Source organism: Macaca nemestrina, chromosome 6 (genome assembly GCF_043159975.1).
Source record: "Macaca nemestrina isolate mMacNem1 chromosome 6, mMacNem.hap1, whole genome shotgun sequence".
Classification (NCBI taxonomy): Eukaryota; Metazoa; Chordata; class Mammalia; order Primates; family Cercopithecidae; genus Macaca; species Macaca nemestrina.
In genome coordinates this window covers 40,201,228-40,214,384 of record NC_092130.1, presented here as the reverse complement: position 1 = coordinate 40,214,384, position 13,157 = coordinate 40,201,228, and the positions used below count along the sequence as shown (strand labels likewise).

General features: G+C 47.2%; 1 protein-coding gene across 1 annotated transcript in view; it reads left to right on the top strand.

Moving 5' to 3' along the window:
* The window catches only part of LOC105467049 (cysteine rich transmembrane module containing 1), a 68,436-nt gene that overhangs the window by 52,685 nt on the left and 2,594 nt on the right, over positions 1 to 13,157 (top strand). The window lies entirely within an intron of this gene.

Sequence of the window (13,157 nt, the reverse complement as noted above, 5' to 3'; positions counted from 1 at the left end):
CAGCCTCCCAAATAGCTGGGATTACAGGCATGTACCACCACATCTGGCTAATTTTGTATTTTTATTTTATTTTTTGAAATGAGGTCTTGCTCTGTCACCCAAGCTGGAGTGCAGTGGCATGATCTCGGCTCACTGCAGCCTCTGCCTTCTGGGTTCAAGCGATTCTGTTGCCTCAGCCTCCCAAGTAGCTGGAACTACAGGCATGCACCACCAAGCCCAGTTAATTTTTGTATTTTTAGTAGAGACGGGGGTTTTGGCATGTTGGCCAGGATGGTCTTGAACTCCTGACCTCAGGCATGAGCCACCACGCCCGGCCCTGAATTTATTTTTTTTATCATGGTATAGGATAAGATTCTAGTTTTGTTTTTCCATCTTGGTAGTTCCAGCTCCATGTATTAATTAGATCATACTGTTACCAAGCAAAAGGGGCTCACTGCCTGATGTGCTAGAAGCCAATTCCATGACACTGGGTTTTTGAGAAAAGAAATGCTTTTATTATAAGTTGATTAACAAGGAGACAGGATTCCAGCTCAAATCTGTCTCCCTGTCCTGGCTTTAAGGCAGTAATTTTATTAGAAAAGGTTAGAGGGGTGGATTCCAGGATGAGAGGTGATTGGTGGAAGGAAAGAAGAGGTTTGGAAAGTCCTGGGGCATGTATAATAATCTCTTCATGCTACCTCATGGATCCTATGGGCAAATTCAGGGGAGGGGTTAGTATGAAACATGCAGGGAAATTCAGGCTGTGACATCAGCAGGCTCATTCTATCCAAACTCCAGCTGGCCATATTGGTTCTAACAGATTTCAGCCAGTTCTTTTGCCTCATAAGCAGAGGCGTTTTAGTGTTTCAGCATGTTGTTTCTTGTCTGCCATCTTGTAACCTCTGTTAGGGATTGGTGTCTTTAATCTTTGGGGCACAGTTTCAATCCTTTCCTTATTAATTTGAGATGAGATTTGTCATATACCAAGTTCCCATATACGAATTAGAATATTAGCCAGAATCAGGAATCTGGTGTGATGTGTACCCTCCTTCCACCAGCACATGCATAAACACATACCTCTTACTCTTTTTCGTAATTTTCTTGGCTTTCTTGGCCTTTTACTCTTTCATCTACATTTTAGAATGTGTGTTAGTTTCTACAGAAAACTACATTTAGCTTTGATTGGAACAGCATGTAATTTATCAAGTAATTGGTGAAAGAGTTGACATATTTATAATATTGTCTTCCCACCGTGAACAAGGAATCTCTCAATTTATTTTTGTCTTCTTTTTATGTCCTTTAAGTCTTATAATTTTCTTCGTATAGCTCTCACATAACCTTATTGGTTTTTAAAATTAGATTTTTTTCCCTAGGTATATTACAATTTTAATGTTACTGTGAATAGATTACTTCTTTAAAATGTTACATTTATTACTTGGTGGAAATAATTTATTCATTCCATTGGGATCACATATTAGAAAATTTTAGCCCATCTTTGTCACACCATTACCTTGGGGTCAGTTCAGCTGTGAGGGGAGCAGTTCTTCAGTCTGTCCTGTGTATGCTCCAGGGAAACCACCCGGGTTCTACAGAGACAATCATGCATTCTGTAAACGTAGCTCCAGAGTGCCAGGTGACAGACCACACAGAACAAACCCCCAGTCCCTGCTTTTGCAGGGCTTATACTCCAGGGAGGGAACCAGACATTAAATAAACCCACAGATAATAACTGACATCATACTTCCCTGTGAAGAGAAGAGATGTAATGCCATCAAAACATATAAAAGGGGAACAACCTGGCACAGTCCAAGAAGGCTTCCCCAAGGCAGTGAAGTGAGCTAAGATCTGAAAGATATATAGATGTCAGTAGGCAAAAGTGTAGGAACAGCAGGTGCCAAGGCCCAATGGCAGGAAAGATGGTGACTCATTTGATAAAGTGGAGAAGGAAATTGGTGTCATAGACAGCAAGGGGACATTAAGAGGAGATGAGAAACAGACAGGAGCAAGATGGGAGCTCATAGCCCAAGTTAAGGATTTTTGTGTTTGTCTTGTGAGTAATGGGAAGCTGTTGAAGGATATTAAGCAAAGGGATGATATCACATTTGCGTTTTTAAGAGATTCCTTTGGCTTCTGTGTGGAGAGTGGTTTGGAGTCGGGCACAGGTACACATGGTAATTATGGAGAGAAATGAATGCATCTGAGATATTTAGAAGTAAAATCAACAGGACTTGGTGATGGATTGGATATGGACATTGAGGAAGAAGGTAAGAGTCAGGGATGATTCTGGATTTCTGACTGGAACTGAATGCCTGGTGGTGATGTTTACGGCGTTGGGAACAAGAGGAAGGAATCATGTTTGGTTGAGAAGGGGAACATACTGGGTTAGTTTGAGGTTTCAAAGTATCTATGAGACATTCAAGTGGAGATGTCAGGTAAGCAACTGTATATAAACCTGAAGCTTGGAGGAGAGGTTGGGCTAGAGATGTCAATGTGGAGAGCCTTGGCATGTTGATCATTGAAACTGTGGCCGTGAGTAAGATCAACTTGGATGGAGATATGGAGGGAAAAGGAAAGATGGCAGTGTAGGGCTGAGCTTTAAGGAATTCTGGATGGATCTGCAAAGGAGTCAGGGAGAGAAAGCTAGGAGAATGGGATGTCCTGAGAGCTGAGTGAAGATGTATTGGGAAGAGAGGAGTGATCAGTAACATCAAATGTTGCTGAGAGATTAGGTAAGGTGAGAATGCAAAAGTATCCACACTCTTTTCACTGAGGGCATGGACTTTTCTCCAGTTCTTGTTCTGTGAAGGAAATCAACAGAAGGAAAGACAAGACTGCTTGGAACTAGAAGACAGGGCTCCTCAGGCCTGGAGAAAAGCAGACATTTGTGTAAGCATGGAACAGGTGAGCTCACAGGTGCAAAGAACTAGTGGAGGCAGGAAGGCCAGGAGCCCCCGCTAAACTGGACAGAAGCATGCTAACAAAACATTGAATTCCAAAAAGGTTAGACACCAAGTAAGGGAGTCAGGTTAATGTCACTCAGCTTTGAGCCTGAACAGAGGAGACATTGTTCCTCAAAAAGACTATGTCCTCTGTAGTAGCTGCTAGACTATGTCCTCTGCAGTAGCTGCTAGACTATGTCCTCTGCAGTAGCTGCTAGAGGGTCCAGCACATAGATAACCAAACAGATGACCATCCATGCCCTGGGGAGGTCCTTCTGAACAGTAGCAACAGTCTAGATCTTTCATGACCACCATCACAGATTTTGCTAATATACATCTTTTGAAAGGAAACTCTACATGCAACTCCAGTCTGGAAAATAGATACTATAGAATTGCTGTGGTTGAGGCAAGGAGGAACCACCCCCTGCTTTTTATGAAAGCTCAGGGCCCTGAGGAATACATTTGAAAACCCCCGGTCTTTGGGATTTTGCAGTGCATTTGGCCACGGGAGATTTGGGATGGTTAGGTTTTGCCCTGGAATGTCATTCTGGGATACTGCCTTGCGAGCAAAATCATTGGTGTGTTAACTGCTGGTGTATTCTGTGAGGATCCTTGGATACTTTATTGCTGAAAAGCATTCCATTGTATTAGAGGTACCACAGTTATTCATTCACCTGTTGAAGGACCATTTGGGTTGTTTCTACTTCTAGGTGATTATGAATCCATCTGCTATAAACATTGATGTTCAGGTTTTTGTGTGAACATAGGTTTTCATTTCTCTAAGCTGAATACCCAGGAGTGGAATTTCTGGATCATATGATAGGCTTAAGAAACTGCTACTCTTTTCCAAAGTGACTTTGGCATCGTGCGTTCCTATTAGTAATGAATGAGAGTTCTGGTGGCTCTGCATTTTTGCCAGCACTTGACATTGTCAGCAATTTTTATTTTAGCCATTCTGATTGTATGTAGTGGCATCTCATTGTGGGTTTAATTTGTGTTTTCCTAATAGTTAGTGATGAAGTCATGTGCATATTTGCTCTCCATATATCCTCTTTGGTGAAGTGTTTTTTCAAGTCTTTTATCCACTTTCAAATTGAGTGGTTTTCTTACTGTGGACTTTTGAGAGTTGTTATATATTTTAGATATAAGTCCTCTGTTGGCTGTGATTTGTACATATTTTCTCTACGTCTGTAGCCTGTCTTTTCATCCCCTTAACAGTGTCTTCCATGGAGCAAAAATTTTCATTGTGATGAAGTTCAGTTTATCAACATTACGACATTGCCCCCGTAAACTATTTGAGATTCCCTTTTTTATTTCCTTCTCTCACCAGTATAAGAAGTTCTTGGTTTTCTCCTCAGGTTTACAAAAATAAAGTGAATTACTTAAGTCTGACTTAAATTATTATCTGTACGTCTTTCATCTTGTATAAACTCACCTGGATAGAACCCATCCTGTCCACAACAAGCTGTCGAGCCCCACAGTCACCTTGTGGCATTTCTGTGGATGTGCGCGTCCCTGCAGTCTTGTGGCTTGGATTGCTTTTGGTGTCAGTCTAAGGACTCTTTGCCTAACCCCAGGTCATGAAGATGCTTTTCTATGTTTTCTTCAAAATATTTTATAGTTATGTTTTTCATTGAGATCTATAATCCATTTGGGGTTAGTTTTTGTATAAAATGTGAGGTTTAAAATGGCTGAGGGTTTTTGTGAGATGTTTTGCATACCATACCAATATTTTTCAAAATGCTTTCTCCAATGAATTGCCTTTGCTTATGTGTCAAACCAGTTAGCCATGCTCATGTGGGTCCATTATTGTCTTCTTCATTCAGTTCCTTTGATCTATGTGTCTGTTTGCCAATACCATTAACCGGTTATATTGACTACTATAGCTTTATGTTAAATCTTGTTTTAGTCATTTTAGTTCTCTTTCCTTTCCATAAATTTTAGAATTTGTTTATCTATTAAAAACTCCTGTTGGGATTTTTATTGAAATCGCATCAAATCTATAGATCAATTTGGGGCCTAATGGGTATTTAAGTGGGATTGGTTGCTCACCTTTACATGCCATAACCTTTAATGATGGCAGGCAGCCTGCCCATTCATTTGCTGGGTTGTAATTATTCTACAGTTAAAGCCCCTAGTGTATGATTACATTGGTGTCTTTGGAAGTTGGCAGTAAATGAGGTATACTATTCATTAAATTGGGTAAAGGAACAGCCATTACAAGATGGCCAGTACGTTGAGGGACTTGTGGGCCGGGTTATGCTCTGAGTCAGGTCAGCCACCATCATTCACAATCGTGGTCTTCCTGTGCCTCACTTCCAAGCAGGTCATGAGCAAGATCACACACTGTTTGCCACAATTGGAAAATCCTCCCTCCCTCGAGGTCTTTACACCGTCATCACAAGGTCATAGAACCATCATGTACTAGGCGTGATTAGGTTTTTCTCTCTAGATTTTCCTTAATTTCTTCTGCCTGGTATAACAGCCTCATTCATAATTTTCTTCTTTTTTTTTTTTTTGAGATGGAGTCTAGCTCTTGTTCAGGCAGGAGTGCAGTGGCGTGATCTTGGCTCACTGCAACCTCCACCTCCTAGGTTCAAGTGATTCTCCTGCCTCAGCCTCCTAAGTAGCTGGGATTACAGCCGCCTGCCGCCACGCCTGGCTAATTTTTGTACTTTTCAGTAAGATGGGGTTTCGCCATGTTGGCCAGGCTAGTCTTGAACTCCTGACCTCAGGTGATCTGCCCGCCTCAGCCTCCCAAAGTGCTGGGATTACAGGCGTGAGCCACCGCACCTGGCCCAGAAAAACATTTTGTCCTCTTCTTAAGTGTATTTTGGGGCTTCTCATACTTGTCAACCCCTTCCTCCCCTTGGATCTTGACAGTGACATCTTCCCCAGCTCACACTGTGGTCCTTTGGTCTATCTGAGGCAGTGGCATTACAAGACTCTAGCAGAAGAGCGGGTGCTGAAGAACTGCTTATGTACTCATCCTGTCCCAAGTATTCTTCCCCATTACTGCCCTTCAGTCCCCCACCAAATCTCCTGGCTGGTGTCAAGATCAAAGTAAAACTGCTCTCCTCTAAGCCAAATACAAAACAGTTTGTTTCTAAGGCTTGTCTTCCCCTCAGAGTGTGGAAGATGGCTTACTAAAGTCTTGTGTAACAGAAAAGAGGACATTGCCCCCGTAAACTATTTGAGATTCCCTTTTTTATTTCCTTCTCTCACCAGTATAAGAAGTTCTTGGTTTTCTCCTCAGGTTTACAGAAATAAAGTGAATTACTTAAGTCTGACTTAAATTATTATCTGTACGTCTTTCATCTTTTATAAACTCACCTGGATAGAACCCATCCTGTCCACAACAAGCTGTCGAGCCCCACAGTCACCTTGTGGCATTTCTGTGGATGTGCGCGTCCCTGCAGTCTTGTGGCTTGGATTGCTCACTGCATGATGTTTTGCAAGACCAAGCTTTGTACATGCACCTGGACCAGCAAACAGGACGGTGCTGCACCAGTACGGCAGGCACCTCGGTTCTTTAGCAGTGCTGTAAACATAGACAATGGCCTAGAAAATTACGAAGAATAGCATTGAAATGTACTATATGATCTCACTATTTAAGAAACCCCATGATGAAACTTTCCTCTCTGTAAATTGAGAGCTTGTATTTTTGACCTGTCTTAATGATATTAACTATGTTCTCATTACATCATTTTCCTCTGTTATCTAAGGCAGTAGCTGTACAACTCTGTCTTCCTTCCCGTCCTGTAGAAGAGGAAGCAGAGGCTCAGAGAGATCAAGTGTCTTACTTGAAATCATCCAGCTCTGGAAGAACAGAGCCAGGATCTCGGCTCAGATCTGCCCAACTCCCAAGTTGGTGGCAGGGACATGGGGAAAATGGGCCCTGGTTTTAACCTCTTCTTTTGTTGCTCATAGTTTCTTAAAAGCTCTTATTTTCTCTGTTTTATTTAAATGGGGTGATAACCTTCTTGTAGAGTAACATGGTCTTTACTGGAAAATACCAAGCACTTCTGGATCTCCAGCCACTTGCCCGGGAATTGTCAGCGTCCAGCACTGGAATTGAGTCACACATGAGGGAGGCTGACATGCACCCGGGTGTTCCCTCACACACACCTTGGTCAGGCTCCTCAGCAGCTACTCCTCCCACACCCTCATGTGGAAGGTGGAGGTGTGGCGGATGGAGACTGAGGGACCTTTCACTCTGATATTGTGACTGTGGACAGACTTCACTCCGTATCTCATTTGACTGTTGGACCAGGTCGTCCTGAGGTGATGGGCCCTGACTCTCCTTGGGACACTCTGAACAAGGAGAGATCTAGATCTGAACCTAACACACAGATCTTGGATTGAGAAGGAGAACTGGGGCACAGAGAATAGGGAGGCCTTTCATTCCCTTGATGCATAGCCACATTTCAGGTCACATGCAGCCAAGATGCTGTCTGATTTGAAATGAGCCTGATCTTGTGCAGTGAGCACTGGGCCAGAAGGCAAGAGTGTGCAGTGACAGGCCAGGACCTGCCTCTAATTCACTGTGTGACCTCAGTCAAGTTATTTCCCTTCTTTGAGCCCAGCATCCTCTTCTTACCAAAAAATGACTGGCCAAGGTGGTCCCCAAGGTAGTTCTGACTGTAGTCCTGGCATCTGAGTAGTTCTCCATTGTTTCAGTATCTACGGTCAACCCTGTCCTAGTGGCACTAGCAGCTGTTGCCCAAGGATGAGACCACAGGGGGTGCTGGCAGTGCAGCCTTGTCAGGCTGGCCCAGCTTGTCCAGATCTACTAGATGGTTTTTGTTGTTTATCCAAAAATTGTGTTATTAGGTCTACTGTTCACAGGACTGACTGGGAGTAAATGAGATGACTCATTCACCTGGGGTCCCTTAGGCTTCATCAGCTTCTGGGAGGGCTTGGTCTTGGCCCTGGGATAGCTGCTTGGTTTTGTCCAGGGGCAGCCTCCCTCCCAGGATGCCACTTCAGGATAGTGGCAAATGTACTTCTGAAGACCTACAAGAAAGGACTCATCCACAGCTCGGTGAACCCTCACCCTTTCCAGACCAATCCATGTAAACACCCACACCTGTCCAGAGAGCAATGGCAGCCTGAATGCTTGTTGGGTTGGGCTGCAGTAAGCTGAGGCACAGGTTGGTGGGTGAGTTGGTTGGCCAGCTCCCAGTCTGCTTCACCTTGGAGTGGGTATCTTGGGACTCAGCTTCACAGAAAAGCCAGGCCAGAGCTGAAGCTTCAGGAAAAGGAGGCAGGAGGAGTAGGGTAGGAAGAGAGGCTTGGGAGGCCCAGGGAAGGCTCTGAGCTTAGGAGGCAAAGGCAGCTGCTGTTGTGGAGCCTGGGCCAATGCTGTGCTGATTCTGTCAGCTCCATATCCACCTCCCTTTAGAAGAAGGGGAGGCCGGGCGCGGTGGCTCAAGCCTGTAATCCCAGCACTTTGGGAGGCCGAGACGGGCGGATCACGAGGTCAGGAGATCGAGACCATCCTGGCTAACACGGTGAAACCCCGTCTCTACTAAAAAATACAGAAAAACTAGCTGGGCGCGGTGGCGGGCGCCTGTAGTCCCAACTACTCGGGAGGCTGAGGCAGGAGAATGGCGTGAACCCGGGAGGCGGAGCTTGCAGTGAGCTGAGATCTGGCCACTGCACTCCAGCCTGGGCGACAGAGCGAGACTCCGTCTCAAAAAAAAAAAAAAAAAAAAAAAAAAAGAAGAAGGGGAAAGTGGAAGAAGTTCCTAATCCTATCTTACCCTTCAAAGAATCCGATGAAAACTACAGACCCTTGATTGCCTCTACCCAGATATTCCCTGGAAGGACAGAAGCTGGGCTGGTCCCTCTGCTGTTCCTGCTCATCCTTCACCCTATCACTCTCCCACTCAGCACATGGACCTGGTGCTCACTGGCCTTGAACAGAGGCACAGTGGCATTGCCTTTAGGACATTTTGTTCTTATCAGTGTAGCCTCTTTGCGCTGGGTAGTAAACGATGCCACTGTACTTGCACATCCAAGGAAAGCTGAACTGAAGCCATAGCAAGTTGAATCCTCTCTCTCTCTCTCTCTTCTCCCCCCTGCAGGAGCCATCTCATGGCTGTCTTGAGGTTTTTACTTATTTGGAAAATGCTTAAAGATTTCCCCCTCCCTTCCTACCTCTGCATCTGAGTAGTAAAAGGGCTATTGTGGATCCTCTGGAACCTCCCGGAAGGCTGATTGGCCTCCTTCTGTCAGTCTAGATGCCCAATGTGGGGCAAGGGTAGTTGAGCAGACTACAGGTCCTCCTGCCACTGGCAAAGCCATCATATCCCCTGGTGGCACTTCTTGGAAGGTGCGGTGTCTGTAGTTGTCTTAGCAGTTGAGGGCCAGCCCTGTGTGCCCATCACTGGTCTGGACCGTAAGGGGCCATGGTGCTGCTTCCTCACTCCTGGAGCAAGAAGGCTGCGGGCATCAGAACCCTCTGGGAGGCTCCGGTCTTTCTGTTTGCCTTTCCTGCCTAGCTCTCTTTGGTTGGGACTGGTACAGACACTTGCAAAAACAAGAAGGACCTAATAAGGCTCAATTACCATGTTAAGGCACTCGATTAATCATTTGCAAAGTCCAAGCCGTGCAGGTGAAGGTTTCAGGTGCCAGAATGGGGCTGACTGAGAATTGGAGCCTTCACCTGAGAAGGTCTGTACTCACATTTCCTGCAGGTCATCCCTGCCCTGATCTCTGTGGGAACTGGAGCCCCATTTGCCCATTGCCTATCCAGGACCAGGTTTCTGAGTAGCCCATGTGAATGTCACCTCTGGGGCTGTACAATACAGTAGTCCTAGATCCTGGGACCAAGGGAACTACTGGTTGGTGTGTCTGGTGGCCAAGGTTGCAGTGGGCACTGGTGGCCCAGGAGAAGACCCCAGAGCTTGGTGGACAGGCCTGGCATCGGTCATCTGTCTTTTCTGCTTCCAGCTTGAAGGCAAGAAGGTGGGAGGTGCCCCTGCCAGAAGCTGCTCAACTCTTCCCAAAGCTGCTGTGCACCTGAGACCCAGGGCTTCCTGGGCCTTTCTGACCTAGCCTGGGCTCCCAGGCCACATCTGTGTGCTCACGCACCTCTCCCTGCACGTTCCCCGCCCCACACTGTGTTTGCATCCATGTGGCAAAGCTTTGGGTGCCTGCCCCTCTGCAGGCCCCACATCAGACTGGGGCTTAGAATACTGAGGGTTGGTTCAAAGGGCTGACTGCAGGCAAGAGAGGCAAGCCAGTGTAGGGTCCCCTGGATCTGACCCCCACGCCACCTGTAGTCCCCTGGGAATAGTCCCTTCTTCCCTGGGGCCGGTTGAATAGGGTGGTCTGAGACCCTAGATAGCGAATGGGGAATGAGCCTTTTGGCGCTGATGCTGATGGAAGGAAAACAATCCTTAAGACCCTGCCCCTGTTAGGAGCTGGAACCCAGCCCCGGTCCCTAGACTGGCCACAGGGGGGCACTCGATCTCCAAGAAGCAGCTCAATCTGAGCAGCCACAGCGGGCACCAGAACCTCTTCCCAGGTTGAGCACTGACTGCTACCAACGCGCCTGGAAATGTGGTGCCTGTTACCATCCCAGCCCCGACATTGCTCTTTTGACCCCTCTCCCTTTTATCCTTCTTTTTAAAAAGGTTTATGTTTTTAAGTAGCATTCCATTTACAGAAGTTGAGAGAAGAGTTGCCAAGATGATAGTTTCTGTAAACGGTTTAACATCTTATGTAACCATAGTTCTGCCCGCTTTTTGTCTTCTGCTTGGCTGTAGAGGAGGCAGTTGCCAGGATGGCCCATCTCTGGGTGTGGAACACCTGGGTTGGGGCCACCTCTGCCACAGCTCCTGCTGGGTGACTTGCACTGCCAGCTAAGCCTTAGTGCACAGGGGGCCCTGAGCTTCAAGTACTGAGTGGCCCAGGATCCAGGCAGCATGGGGTGCCAACCAGGATAGTGCACAAGTTCTCAGGCAGAGTCCCCCACTGGGAAGTGGGGAGTGACAGGGGTGGTAGCAGAGCAGAAGGCCAGGAACAGTGAGGCTGTCGGGTGGGTGGGGATCCTGGGGCAGAGACTAGGCTGTGCAGCTCAGTGCACCCTCTGGAGATGCAGTACCCTGGACCCTGCATCTAGAAGATGCAGTTGTAAAATTTCTGGACCCCACCGCAGGTGCTCTGAAGAACTGTGAGGCCTTAGGGGTTTCTCCTGCGCTAGTCATCCCCGCTTTGGGCGACTGAAGCAAGGAAAACGCAGGTCACTCCCACGTCCAGACCCGCACTACTTCCCATTGCCCATCCTCCCAACAGCCCAGGAGCAGAGATTCTGTCCTCAGCTAAAGGTGAAAAGGTCCTAAGGCTTTTGGGAAACTTGGTGCTCCAGGAAATAAGTGTCTCGGATTTCTAAGGTATGTGTGGGCACTCAACGCCCCTGTCGTGGCTGTCACAGCCGTCTGGTTTGAAGTCCTCCGTTTTGTTGCTGCTGTTTCTAACCTCTGTCAGCACTGCCTGGGAGTAACGAGTTCAAAGTCCCTAGTTCCCCATGTTTCCAAGTATGTTATGTGAAAGCCCTGGCAAGGACGAACCTGATTAAACTGGAGGAAAAAGGTGGAGCAAGCAAGACTAGGACATTTTTGTTTCCCCAGCTAAGCTGCCTGAGGTTCAGGGACTCGGACAGGTGAGAAAGGCATGACCACCACCTCAGCCCTGTCCCTGGAGGCTGGGGAGAAGGGGAAGCAGTGAGGAGACTGACTGATGTCCTGATGCCCACGCCCCATACGGCGGTCATGAAGACTGAATGGCCCCATGTCCAGAAAGCCCTCAGCACAGGGCCTGGCACTTGTGAATACCTCAATAAATGGTAACTTAAGAGAGCCTGTGGGGCCCCTCCCACTGCAGCCAGCCTCCAGCTGAGTTTCTGGCCTGAAGCACAGGGACGGCCTGCACATGAATCAAGCAGGCTATTTCTAGAGCTGGCAGGGGGCTTTCTGTCCCAGGGGCAGGCGAGCCAATCCTGTGACAGGGAGAGCACAGGGAAGGGGTTATTCAAGTGGATTTGCACCATTGTATTCCAGTTTCCCTGTCCAGAGCTGCCCATGCAGGATCCTGGGGTGGGCAGGCCATCCAGGCAGATGGAAGGGGCACTCTACCTGGGGCTTTCCTGCTGCAGTGACCCCAGGGCCTGGGGTGACCAGGCTTTAGTGGGTGGGGTAGGCTCTGACTGGATGTGAGAGAGGACTTTGTTGTAGCCCAGTCACCTCTGTTCTCTTTCTGATCCCTTTTCTATCCCAGTTGGGCCTGAGCAAGCCTGGCTTGCCAGAGGCTTTAGAGCCATAAAGGCCTGGGTTCAGATCCTGCCCTTGCCTCTGCCTCATTGCGTGTGCTTGAACGAGAGACCTAACCTCTCTAAGCCTCGAATTCCTTGCCTGTGAAGTGCGAGTGATGGTAGTATCTACCTCAAAGTTGCTGTGAAGACGAAATCAGGTACTTGACCTTAGGAGGACTCGGAATAAATGAGCCATTCATCCTCTCCCTCTGAGCAGCTTTCCTGGTGAAGAGCAGCTAGACCCAGACCTGTGCTGCTGAGTGGGGCCAAATGAAAGTAGACTGGGATTAAACCTGTGCCACAGAAGAAGGAAAAGGAACATGTCCGTGCAGAGGGCAGCTGATACAATGGGAGGACCTGGAAAATCTCCCTACCAACCCACTCAGCGTGCTCTGTAACAGCGATGACACCAGGCTCCAGGGAGAGGTGCTGCCAAGAGAGGGGTCTGAAAACAGATACAAAACAACAAAACTGAAAGAAAACCCCCAAATAACTGGTTTAATTGATAAGATTCATGCATTCCTGAACTTTGGAAAAGTGAAATGCTTACTGCTTATGAATTTGATGACAGTGGTGGTTTTGAGATTTTAAGTGGCCAGAGATGGACTAGCAGCCATTTAAAATATGTTCTTACGGGAAGAGAAGCTAATGCCGCAAATCAGCTGACAAGTAGTGGGTAGTTGGGGTCCTTCTTGACCTATGGATTTGTTTAGCACTCAGATCTCTTGATAGACCACTTAGCCAAGACAGGGCTCAAGTTTCCAACTTCACTTGGAGGAAAAGTGAGCATGTTAGGCTCAGGAACACCACACAGGCTCCAGCCACCCACCCACTCAGCCAGGTTTTCACCCCTGCCTTCTTTCATCGTTTATGTCAAGGTATAGAGGTTGGGGGCACATTCTGAAATTGTATATTGCCCA